Genomic DNA, 12,881 nt, shown 5'->3' on the forward strand with positions numbered 1-12,881 from the left:
ATATCTAAAGGATCTAAACATACATGTGTAAACTCCTGGGAAAGAGATCTGTATCTATAGGACGGGTACACTGTAGTGCTAGATGGAGACAATAAACAACAGAATGTTAACAGGAGAGAAGAAAGCCAAGGAGCATAAGCTGAGAATCTCGTTTTAATGACATGGACACAGTGGAAAATTAATCAGACAAGACAGAAGACAAGTTGAGATGAATATCCCAGAAGCCTAGGAAAGAAATCATAGCAAAACTGAGCACATGTGTCAAATATATCTGAAATACAAAAAAAAAAAAAAAAAAAAGGAAGATGAAAATGTGGGCATTAACTTTTGCTGTGGGCAGATAATTGATGACCTCAACAGTGAGAAATAAATTATGAAACTATGAAACTTAAATAAATACTGATGTTAACCTAGAATGAGAATAAGTCAAAGAAATTCTAATTATACCTGAGAATATCTTGATCTTAGAAATAGAAAATAAAAATTAAAAAATAAGAAATTAGAAAACAAAAATTCTTGGCATCCTGATGACTCAGCCTTGCCAGGCCACGGAGGAAGAGGATCCAGGCGATCCTGATGAGACTTAACAAGCTGTGGGCAGATGGCAATAGCTGAGAACTCCTCCTTTCAGTGGACTAGGGGAAGGGGATGAGGGAAGAGGGAGGGTGGAGTGGGACTGGGGGAATTGAGGGAGGGGGCTTCAGTAAGGATATATAATGGATAAATTTTGAAGAAAAAATTAAAACTAAAAAAATCTTGGCATATACCCAAAAGATGTTCCACCATACCACAAGGACACTTGCTCCACTATGTCCACAGTAGATTTGTTTGTAACAGCCAGAAACTGGAAACGACGTAGTTGTTCCTCAACTGAAGAATGGATAAAGAAGACATGGTACATTTACACAATGAAATACTACTCAGTCATTAAAACAAGAACATTATGAAATCTGTAGGTAAATGGATGGAACTAGAAAAAATAATCCTGAGGTAACCAGACCCAAGAAGGCACATGTGGTATGTACTCACTTATAAGTGGATATTAACCACAAAGTACAGGATAACCATATTATAATCCTCAGAACCAAAGAAGCTAAGTAACAGCCAAATGCCTGTACTCCTAGCACTAAGGGAGGCAGGAGCACACTGATCTCTGTGAGTTCAAGGCCAGTGTGATCTACAAAGAAAGTCTGGGACAATCAAGACTACACAGAAATACCATGTCTCAAAAAAAAAAAAAAAAAAAAAAAAAAAAAAAAAAAAAAACAGAAAAGAAAAGAGAAAGAAAGAAAGAAAGAAAGAAAAAAAGAAAGAAAGAAAAGAAAAAAGAAGCTAAGTAATAAGTAGGGTCCAAGGGAGGAGGCTTGAATCTCACTCAGAAAAGGAAACAAAATTGACATCAAAGGTGAATAAAGGAAGGGAACTGGGTGAGAGAGGAGGTGAGGAGGGAACAGGAGGGATCAAATGTAGGGAGGATGGAGAGAGAAAGAACTGAAATCGGGGTGGGGGGGTCATCTCTGGGACAACCCAGAAATCTAGGAGAAAGGAAACTCCCAGGAATCTATTAGCTAAGACCCTTAGCAACAGCAGAGAAGGCTACCTCCTGTAACCAGGTAATACTTTCAACGGAAGGACAGGGAACCAAGCCACCCACAAAAACTCCAACCCACAATTTTCCCTGCCTACAAGATATTCAGGGATAAAGACAGAGCAGAAATTGAGGAAACAGCCAACTATAACTTGCCCCCATGCACCTCATGAGAGCAGCTGATAGCAACAGATGCAAAGACCCACAGTCAAACATTAGGCAGAGTCTGGTGGAAGAGGGGGACAAAAGATTGAAGGAGCCACAGAAATTAAGGACAGCACAAGGAAACCTACAGAATTAACTAGTCTTGGACCATCGGGGCTCACAAGAGACTGAACCACCAACCAAAGAGCATGGATGGAATGAACCTAGGTCCCCAACACACATAACAGACGTGCAGCCTGTGCTTCATGCGGGACTTCTAACAGCAGGAACAGGAGCTCTATCGCCTGCCTTTGGGTCCCTTACCCCTAAATAAGCTGCCTTATCTAGGCTCAGTAGGAAAAGAGTTACCTAGTGCTACTAAAACTTAACATGCTAAGTTGGATTGATATCCAAGGAGGACTCCCCTTCTCTGCGGAATGAGAAGGGTTTAGAGGGCAGAACTGGAGGAGGGAAGGGAAGGGAAGCCATGATTGGGGATGTCAATTAGTGAGTCAATGGGATAAAAGAAAGTAGAGAGAGTGGCTTGCCTCCAGAAACAATCAGCAAAGACTATGTAGGAAGACATGAAGACGTTCGTGTTTTCAGGAACAAATGATGTAGACCTATAAATGTTCAAGAATGGAGACTAAAAGTCCTCATAAAATAGTCTGGGCATACAGACAATTTTGATCCTATTTCAATTGCGCGATGTAATTTGGATACTAGTTTGAAGGAGACATTTCAAAGGAAGAAAAGGCTAACCTTCTAACGGTGTATATTGCGCAAGTGCCGAGGACAAAGAAAATGGAAATGAGCCATGATGGGAAACTGTGCCGAGCCGTGAAACACCAGAGGAAACTTTCAAATAGCAGCTGATGCAGATGAAGTCTAAAGAGTTGTCCCCCACTTGTTCAAAGCAGAAAACACATTCTGTGCCTTAAAAATTTCAGGGTAAAACTCTTAGAAAAAAGAACAAAGACAGTGTGTTCTAACTTCCTTTTATTTTAAATAGGAAGTGATATTTTCCAGAAAGCTTAATTTAGTTTCTAGTGAGATCTCCTTTTTAAACACCAGTCATAGCATAATTGTAATCAAGGTGTGCTTATATTTCACTTTTGGAAAAAGGAAGCTATTTTGCTCTTAGTTCTTTAAAGGGATTTAATGAGATACCCTTATAATTAATTTTAAAATTATCTTCATTTCCAGCTCAATCTTTAAAAGCACTGGCAAAATAGATACTCTCAAGCCTTGTGGCCAGGATGTTTTTTGAGAGGTAGAGTATTATATAAGTAGGAAGAATTTTATAATCTATCTAAAGTTTAAAAATAGCATGAATGAGAGGACCACAAAGAGGATGCTATAAATTGTACCTCTATGCTGGGCATGGTAGGGCATGCCTTTGATCCCAGCACTCAGGAGGCAGAGACAGGTGGATCTCTGAGTTTGAGGCCAGACTGATCTACAAAGCAAGCCCAGGACAGCCAGGGCTATTATATGTAGAAATCCTCAAAAACATAAAAAATAGGAAGGAAAAAGGAAGGAAGGAAGGAAGGAAGGAAGGAAGGAAGGAAGGAAGGAAGGAAGGAAGGAGGAAAGAAGTCATTTCCAAGAAAAATCTATGAAGATATCTAATCTTAATTATGATTCAAGAAAGTTCCTCTTTAAGTGTTGCTCCTCCTATTGAAGGTCCAGCCCATGGATAGAGTAGGGGGGGTTAGGCTGAGGGGAGGATGGCACAGAGTCATCACACAGTCACCAGGAGTCAGGTGAGAGAAAACCAAGGCCAAACCACTGCAGATTCATTTATTCCGGAAGAGACAGCAGCTTATATGGCTTTTGGTGACCAATCAGGTTTCTCCACACCATCTCTGAGCCCGCCAATGGATGTTCATCTCTGGGCAGACTCTCCATCGTTAGGTCCTGTACTTTCTTACTGACTACTTATATAGTCACATCTGGGGAAGCTGCCCAAGGCTGTGAGCCCTTAAGGCCCTTTGCCAGGAATGCCCACACTTAAAGTCCTCCTCTCAGAATTAAGAAGCGTAGATGTATGACCATCGAAGATGAAAAGACACAGTAGTTTATGGCACCCTGACCAGCTGAAGACAAGGAGAGAAGTATGCACTTGACTAGGCAGCAATTCTGTCTTGAACACCCAAGTGCCAACATGGTAATAAAGTAGAAAGAATATGGAATCTTAGGCCCAGCTGAATCTGGTTTTTCATCTGCTTCTTGCATTTTATTTGCTTTTCTTCTATCATACTTTTATTTTCTAACTGTATAATAGCATGGTGGACATCTCTTTAGGTTGCTACTAGATGCAAGCTCTTGAAGAAATATTAGTAGATCTAGTAGTTATGACATAAAAAATAGATTAAAAACATTACATGAGGACTCGGGAGACAGCTCAGTATGTAAAGTCCCAGCCTTGCAAGTATAAGGACCTGAGTTCAATCCCCAAAACCCATATTAAAAAACAAAAACAAACAAAACAACAAAAACAGGTACAGTGGCCTGAACTTGTCATCCCAGCACTAATTATGGCAGAGTAAAGCAAATTCTTGAGCTCACTAGCTAGCCACCCTAGCTTACTAGGTGATTTCCATAGTGAGAGACATTGTCTCAAAAGAAGAGGGTGGGGGATGACTTAGGAACAGTAAAGACAAGGAAGCAGAAAAAAGCATGAGAGTGAGAAGACAGAGTGGAGTGCTATGCAATGCTGTTACCGAGATATGGCATAACTGTCACACCCGTGAACTCACAGATCTGCTCTTACCTGCACAAGATCAAGCTAGCCAAAATCCCAGCATCAATGAGGTAGATGATCACCAGACCCCGCCCCCTTATAAGGAGCTATTGGCAATAAATGAATGCTGTGGAAGAGAATTGTCTGCTTTTCAGGATGTGGCCGCTGATTGCTTTCCCATGGTCCGCACGATCTCTTCCCACCGATGCACCTATGGACAACATTAATTGGACTTAATGATGCATCAAGAGATAGAGACAATGGTGGGAGGTGGTGTGGTCGAAGCCCATTTGTGCTGCTCACTGAAGCCCTGGTGATGTCCTTGGGCTTTGCTGTCCCAGGGTGCACGAGTGGTCTGTAGTCTTGCTGCTGCTGGGGACTATGTTGATAACTGTGGCCTGTGTTACCCCAAGGCCGTTCAGCTACCCACGGTCCATGTCGCCTCCTCAAGTCCTGAAGTCTGTGGTCTGTGCCCCTGGGGCCAGGTTCATGGTCTGTGCCATCGCCAGAAACCGGGTGGGGCCCAGGATGTGGCTCCTGCTGATTGGGCGGAGCAAGGAAGTTAGGTTCGCTGTGAGCGATGACTGCAGGTGCACAGTCAGAGGAAGCGACGCGGGAGGCTTCTGTGACAACCCTACCCAATTACTGCCCCCTCAAAAACAAACAAACAAAAGGGTAAAAGCAGACATAGGAAAACCGTCAAAGACAACTCCTAAAACTGAGATGGGGGTGCGAAAATGCTGCTCTCCACAACTGATGGCTTCTGGCGGGGACGCACAAGGGAAAGGACTCGGCTTGACTTGCTCCAGTGACAAGCTGGACTTGGGGAGTTTTTTGTACTATTATTTTATTTTTACTTTTATTTTTTATTTTTATTTTTTTGTTTATTTATTTATTTTTATCAGTTACATTTTATTAACTCTGTATCCCAGCCGTGTCCCGATCCCTCATTCCCTCCCAGTCCCTCCCTCCCTCCCTCATCTCCACCGTGCCCCTTTCCAAGTCCACTGATGGGGGGTACCTCCTCCCCATTCATCTGATCCTGTTTTATCAGGTATCTTCAGGACTGGCTGCAAAGCCCTCCTCTGTGGCCTAACAGGACTGCTCCTCCCTTCGGGGGTGGGGAGACCAAAGAGCCGGTCATCGAGTTCCTGTTAGAAATAGTCCCTGTTCCCCTCACTTTGGGAAACCAATTGGTTACTGAGCTACCACAGGCTACATCTGAGTGGAGGTTCTAGGTTATATCCATACATGGTCCTTGGTTGAATGTCAGTCTCAGAAAAGACCCTGTGCCCAGATATATTTGGTCCTTGTAGAGCTCCTATCCTTTCCCCATCAGACTAACTCCCCTTCTTTCTTATGATTCCCTGTACTCTGCCAAAGGTTTGGTCATGAGTCTTTGCTTTGAAAACAATGCTAGTTAGAGTCTTTCAGATGCGCTCAGTAGACTCTTGTCATACGTTCAATGCACATCCCATCTGTCTTTCTAAATGAGGATTGATCATCTTACCCCATGTCCGCTCTCTTGATTATCTTTTTTAGGTGTATAGATTTCATTATGTTTATCATATCTTATAGGTCTATATAAGTGAGTATATCCCATGTTTGTCTTTCTCCTTCTGGGATATTTCCCTCAGAATGATCTTTTCTAGATCCCACCATTTGCCTGCAAATTTCATGATTTCCTCCTTTTTGATTGCTGAGTAGTATTCCATTGTGTAAATATACCACAATTTCTGTACCCATTCCTCCGTTGATAGACATCTGGGTTATTTCCAGGTTCTGGCTATTACAAATAAAGCTGCTATAAACATGGTTGAGCAAGTATCCCTTTTGTGTATTTGAACAAACTTTGGGTATATACCTGGCAGTGGTATAGCTGGGTCTTGAGGAAGCACTATTCCTAATTGTCTTAGAAAGCGCCAGATGGCTTTCCAGAGTGGTTGTACCTGTTTACATTCCCACCAGCAGTGGAGGAGGGTTCCCCTTTCTCCACAACCTCTCCAGCATGTGTTATCGCTTGAGTTTTTCATCTTGGCCATTCTGATGGGTGTAAGGTGATATCTCAGGGTCATTTTGATTTGCATTTCCCTGATGGCTAATGAGGATGAGCATTTCTTTAAGTGTTTTTCTGCCATTCGATATTCCTCTGTCGAGAATTCTCTGTTTAGCTCTGTTCCCCATTTTTTAATTGGATTACTTGGTTTGCTGCTTTTCAGCTTCTTTAGTTCTTTGTATATACTGGATATTAGTCCTCTGTCAGATAAAGGGTTAGTGAAGATTCTTTCCCAATCTGTAGGCAGTCGTTTTGTTTTGATGACAGTATCCTTTGCTTTACAGAAACTTTTCAGTTTCATGAGGTCCCATTTATTGATTGTTGCTCTTAGAGCCTGTGCTGTTGGTGTTCTGTTCAGGAAGTTGTCTCCTGTGCCAATGAGTTCTAGGATGTTCCCCACTTTTTTTTTCCAGTTGATTTAGGGTATCTGGTTTTATGTTGAGGTCCTTGATCCACTTTGACTTTAGTTTTGTGCAGGGTGATAAATATGGATCTATTTTCATTTTTCTGCATGTAGACATCCAGTTGGTCCAGCACCATTTGTTGAAGATGCTGTCTTTTTTCCATTGAATGGATTTGGCTTCTTTGTCAAATATCGAGTATTCATAGGTGTGTGGATTTATTTCTGGGTCTTCTATGTGGTTCCATTGATCCTCCTTTCTGTTTCTATGCCAATACCATGCAGTTTTTATTACTGTTGCCCTGTAGTACAGCTTGAGATCAGGGATGGAGATACCTCCAGATGATCTGTTGTTGTACAGGATCGTTTTGGAGATTCTGAGTTTTTTGTTTCTCCATATGAAGCTGAGAATCTTTTTTTCAAGGTCTGTAAAGAATTGAGTTGGTATTTTGATGGGAATTGCATTGAATCTGTAGATTGCTTTTGGCAGGACGGCCATTTTCACAATGTTAATCCTACCAATCCATGAGCACGGGAGATCTTTCCATCTTCTGATATCTTCTTTGATTTCTTTCTTCAGAGACTTGAAGTTTTTCTCAAACAGGTCTTTCACTTTCTTGGTTAGAGTCACACCAAGGTACTTTATGTTATTAGTGGCTATTGTGAAGGGTATTGTTTCCCTAATTTCTTTCTCAGCCTTTTTGTCTTTGGTATATAGGAGGGTTTCTGATTTTTTTGAGTTGATTTTGTATCCTGCCACTTTGCTGAAGGTGTTTATCACCTGAAGGAGTTCTCTGGTTGAATTTTTGGGGTCGCTCATGTATACTATCATATCATCTGCAAATAGTGACACTTTGACCTCTTCCTTTCCGATTTGTATCCCCTTGATCTCCTTTAGTTGTCTTATTACTCTGGCTAGGACTTCAAGTACTATGTTGAAGAGATATGGGGACAATGGACAGCCTTGTCTTGTCCCTGATTTCAGTGGGATTGATTTAAGTTTCTCTCCATTGAGTTTGATGTTAGCTATAGGCTTGCTGTATATTGCCTTTACTATCTTTAGGTATGTGCCTTGTATCCCTGATCTCCCCAAGACTTTAAACATGAATGGGTGTTGGACTTTGTCAAATGCTTTTTCAGCATCTAAGGAGATGATCATGTGGTTTTTCTCCTTCAGTTTGTTTATGTAGTGGATTACATTGATGGATTTCCGTATGTTGAACCACCCTTGCATGCCTGGGATGAAGCCTACTTGGTCATGGTTGATGATATCTTTGATATGTTCTTGGATTCGGTTTGCAAGTATTTTATTGAGTATTTTTGCGTCAATGTTCATAAGAGAGATAGGCCTGAAGTTCTCTTTTTTTGTTGGGTCTTTGTGTGGTTTAGGTATTAAGGTGACTGTGGCTTCATAGAATGAGTTTGGTAGTGTTCCTTCTGTTTCTATTTTGTGGAATAGCTTGAGGAGAATTGGAGTTAGCACTTCTTTGAAGGTCTTGTAGAATTCTGCGCTGAAGCCATCTGGTCCAGGGCTTTTTTTGGAGGGGAGACTGTTAATGACTGCTTCGATTTCCTTGGGAGATATAGGGCTATTCAGTCTTTCTACCTGATCTTGACTTAGTTTTAGTAGATGGAATCTTTCAAGAAAATTATCCATTTCATTTAGATTTTCAAATTTTGTGGCATATAGGCTTTTGTAGTATGACCTAATAATTGTTTGGATTTCCTCAGTGTCTGTGGTTATGTCCCCATTTTCATTTCTGATTTTGCTGATCTGGATAGTTTCTCTCTGCTTTTTAGTTAGTTTGGCTAAGGGTTTGTCTATCTTGTTGATTTTCTCAAAGAACCAGCTTTTTGTTTCATTGATTCTTTGGATAGTTTTATTTGTTTCTAGTTGATTGATTTCAGCCCTTAGTTTGATTATTTCCAGCCGTCTGCTCCTCTTGGGTGTATCTGCTTCTTTTTTTTCTAGGGTTTTCAGTTGGGCCATTAAGTTGTTTGTATGTGATATTACGAATTTCTTCTTGCAGGCACTTGGTGCTATAAATTTTCCTCTGAGCACTGCATTCAATGTGTCCCATAAATTTGGGTATGTTGTGCCTTCCTTTTCATTGAATTCTAGGAAGTCTTTAATTTCCTTCTTTATTTCTTCCTTAACCCAGCTGTCATTGAGTAGTAAGTTGTTCAGTTTCCATGTATGTGTCAGCTTTTTGTTGTTTCTGTTGTTGTTGATGTCTAGCTTTAGTCCATGGTGGTCAGATAGTATACAAGGTATTATTTCAATCCTTTTGTATCTGTTGAGGCTTGCTTTGTGACCCACTATATGGTCTATTTTGGAAAAGGTTCCATGCGGTGCTGAAAAGAAGGTGTACTCTTTTGAGTTTGGGTGAAACGATCTGTAGACGTCTATTAGGTCCATTTGATTTAGGGATTCTGTGAGTGCTTTTATTTCCCTATTTGGTGTCTGTCTAGTTGATCTGTCCCTTGGTGAGAGTGGAGTGTTGAAGTCTCCCACTATTAAGGTATTAGGATCAATGTATGATTTAAGCTTTAATAATGTTTCATTTACTAATGTCGGTGCTCTTGTATTTGGGGCATAGATATTCAAGATTGTGATGTCCTCTTGGTGGATTTTTCCTTTGATGAGAATATAGTGGCCCTCCTTATCTTTTTTGATTAACTTGGGTTGAAATTCTATTTTATTAGATATTAGGATGGTGACTCCAGCTTGTTTTCTGGAACCATTTGCTTGAAAAACAGTTTTCCAGCCCTTTATTCTGAGGTAGTGTTTATCTTTGTTGCATAGGTGTGTTTCTTGGATGCAACAGAATGTTGGATCCTGTTTCCTTAACCATTCTGTTAGCCTGTGTCTTTTTATTGGTGAGTTGAGTCCATTGATATTGATAGATAATAGTGACCAATGCATGTTATTTCCTTTTGTAATGGAGTCGGTGATCTAACCCTGTTTCATTGCTTGTTTTCTTTTCATTTTTGTTGGGATATTATCTGTATGCCCTGTTTTATTGGGTGAATTTGTTTTCATTGGATTGGAGTTTTCCTTCTAATATCTTCTGTAGGGATGGTTTGCTGTGTAGATATTGTGTAAATTTAGTTTTGTCATGGAATATTTTGTTTTCTCCATCTATGTTGATTGAAAGCTTTGCAGGGTATAGTAGTCTGGGTTGACATTTGTGATCTCTTAGAGTCTCCATGATACTTGCCCAGGCCCTTCTGGCTTTCATAGTTTCTGATGAGAAGTCCGGTGTGATTCTGATAGGTCTACCTTCATATGTTACTTGGCCTTTTTCCCTTGTTGCTTTTAATATCTTTTCTTTGTTCTGTAGATTTAGTGTTTTGACTATGATGTGACGTGATGTGTTTCTTTTCTGGTCTAGTCTATTTGGAGTTCTGTAGGCCTCTTGTATATTTATGGACATCTCTTTCTTTAAGTTGGGAAAATTTTCTTCTATAATTTTCTTGAAAATATTTTCTGGACCTTGGAGTCTGGAGTCTTCTTTTTCATGAATTCCTATTATTCTTAGATTTTGTCTTTTCATAGCATCCTTGATTTCTTGGATATTTTGTGATTGGAACTTTTCTGATTTTACTTTTTCTTTGAGAGAAGTATTCATTTCTGCAAGTGTGTCTTCAGCTCCAGAGATTCTCTCTTCCATCTCTTGTATTCTGTTGGTGATGCTTACTTTTGTGGTTCCTGATTTTTCTCCAAGTTCTCCAGCTCAAGGGTTTTCTCATTTTGTGTTTTCTTTATTGATTCTAATTCTGTTTTCATGCCTTGCACCATTTCTTTCATGTGTTTGAATTTGGATTCCTGTCTCTCTACGATGGCCTCTATTTCTTTTTTCATTTCCTTCTTATATGCCACTAATTTTTCCTCTACTTGTGTATCTATTTGTTTGGCTATGTTTGCCTGTGTTTCTTTAAGGATATTGTCTATTTCTTCTTTCTTTGCCTCCAATTGACTGGCCATCTCTTTGAAAGACTTGTTCATTTCCTCCTTATGAGCCTCAAATAATTGGGCAAGCATGGCTTTAAAATCATTTTCCTGTGCTTCTGCTGAATTGGAGTATCCATTGATTTTGGGGTTTGCTGGTGAAGTCATGATGTCCTGATTTATGTTGGAAGTGTTCTTTCGTCTACCCCTGGCCATTGGCTTATCTGAAACCTTCCTTGTTTGTTTTTGGATTCTGCAGATCAGACTGGTGCTGTCTCTCTCTGGTGTCTGGAGAGTTCTTCAGGAAGCTGAGCACTCTCAGCGTGTGCTGAGGACTAGCTGTACCTGTGGGAGGAAAGTACGCAGGCGCAAACGGGGCAAATGCAAGCGTGTGTATGCACGCGCGTGTGTGTGACTGTGTGTGTAAGTGTGCTTGGACGTGTTTCTCAAGGGACAGAGTGATGGCTAATGTTGAACCCTTGAGTGTGTGGGAGGGGCTCTGCACTGTATATGTCACAGGCGCTAATGATGATCGCAGCGCAATTTCTGGCATTAACTGCCTTAACTTTTCAGTTAGGCCCACAGGGCAGGAACTTCAATGTCCCTAGTGCCCCTCTGTTTCCCAAAGTGGGTATGTGGGTGGGAGGGGGGTTCAATGCCTGGCTTCTGATTTAGAAGGACCCAGGATCTGGGGAATTGCAGATTCTCAAGGGTGCACTCACTTACAGGCAGGTCTCTTGGCAGAGATCTTGGTATCCGGGGCTCTCTGCTCTCTGGTTTGGCCCTGCTTCTTTGATGTGCTCCGCCAGTTCTGTGCTGCTGTCACTGCCAGGTTCTGAGGTCTTGCTGCAGCTGGAGATTTCAGGGTGGTCACTTCAGCAGGGATGGGGTAACCAGGATCTCTGTTCTCTGGTTTGGCCCTGGTTAGTCTTAAATTGGAGGGCTGTGGTGCCCCGCCAGTTCAGTGCTGCTCCACTGCCACCCGCCACGTCCCGCTGTAACTGGAGACTGGGTTGCTAGTCCCAATGCTTTCTGGGAAGTCCTGGGATCTCTTCGTTGTGCTCTCCAAGCTTGGGAGGCCCAGTGCCTGGTGTGTCCAGGTTGTATGACGTTTCTGCCTGGTTTCGGTGAGTATATAGCGTATTCTCTGTCACTGTGGGATTGGGCGGGTTGTACCGTCAGTGATGGCGATCCTGTGGAGCTAGTATGGTGTCTAGCAGATTCGCGCCCTGGGAGGATGGTGCAGCCGCTGCGCGAATCTGGGACTCCGGGACATGTACTGCTGGCTTTTGTCTGCCGCTAAAGTGCTTGGGGCTCCGTCTCAGCAGCTGTAGACCCCAGGCAGTTAGGTCTGTGCTGAGAAAGATGAGTCCACTGTGCTGCTGTGCCAAGGAGGAAGGAGGTCTGGGGGAAGGGAGTGCCGCAAGAACAAAGGATTGTTTCTCTCCTTCCCCAAACAAGTCCCCGGAGACCAAAGTTATCACCTCCTGCGATGTTCTCTGGTGTTCAGAAAGCCTCGCTGTGGTTTTCCTGGGTTGGGGGTCCTTCCATTCACCAACTCAGAAGATCAGGTATCCCACCGCTCAGAAACTGTGTGTGCTAGTCGCCATCTTGGCTCTTTTTTTTTTTTTTTTTTTTTTTTTTTTTTTTTTTTGCGGGGGGATGAGGATCGTAGAGGGAGAGGGACAGACATGGAAAAACCAGGAAGTGAGTGTGATCGGGGTGAATGCAGTGAAATTCTCAGAGAATCAATGCAAATGTTGAAAAAAATAACAATAAAGACCTGAAATTAAGAGGAGACATGCTGTAGGCATATGAGCAGAGTTAAAGAAGGGAAATGGGGAGTGGATATGAAAATATTTCATTATATACATGTGTGACATTTGCAAAACTAAAACATATGAATAGGTTTCTTAAAGGTGAAAGGCAGCTACAGTTGTCCTCTGATCTACACACACACACACACAGACACATACATACATACACTTTCACACA

Source organism: Meriones unguiculatus, chromosome 6 (assembly GCF_030254825.1).
Source record: "Meriones unguiculatus strain TT.TT164.6M chromosome 6, Bangor_MerUng_6.1, whole genome shotgun sequence".
In the NCBI taxonomy this organism is placed as follows: Eukaryota; Metazoa; Chordata; class Mammalia; order Rodentia; family Muridae; genus Meriones; species Meriones unguiculatus.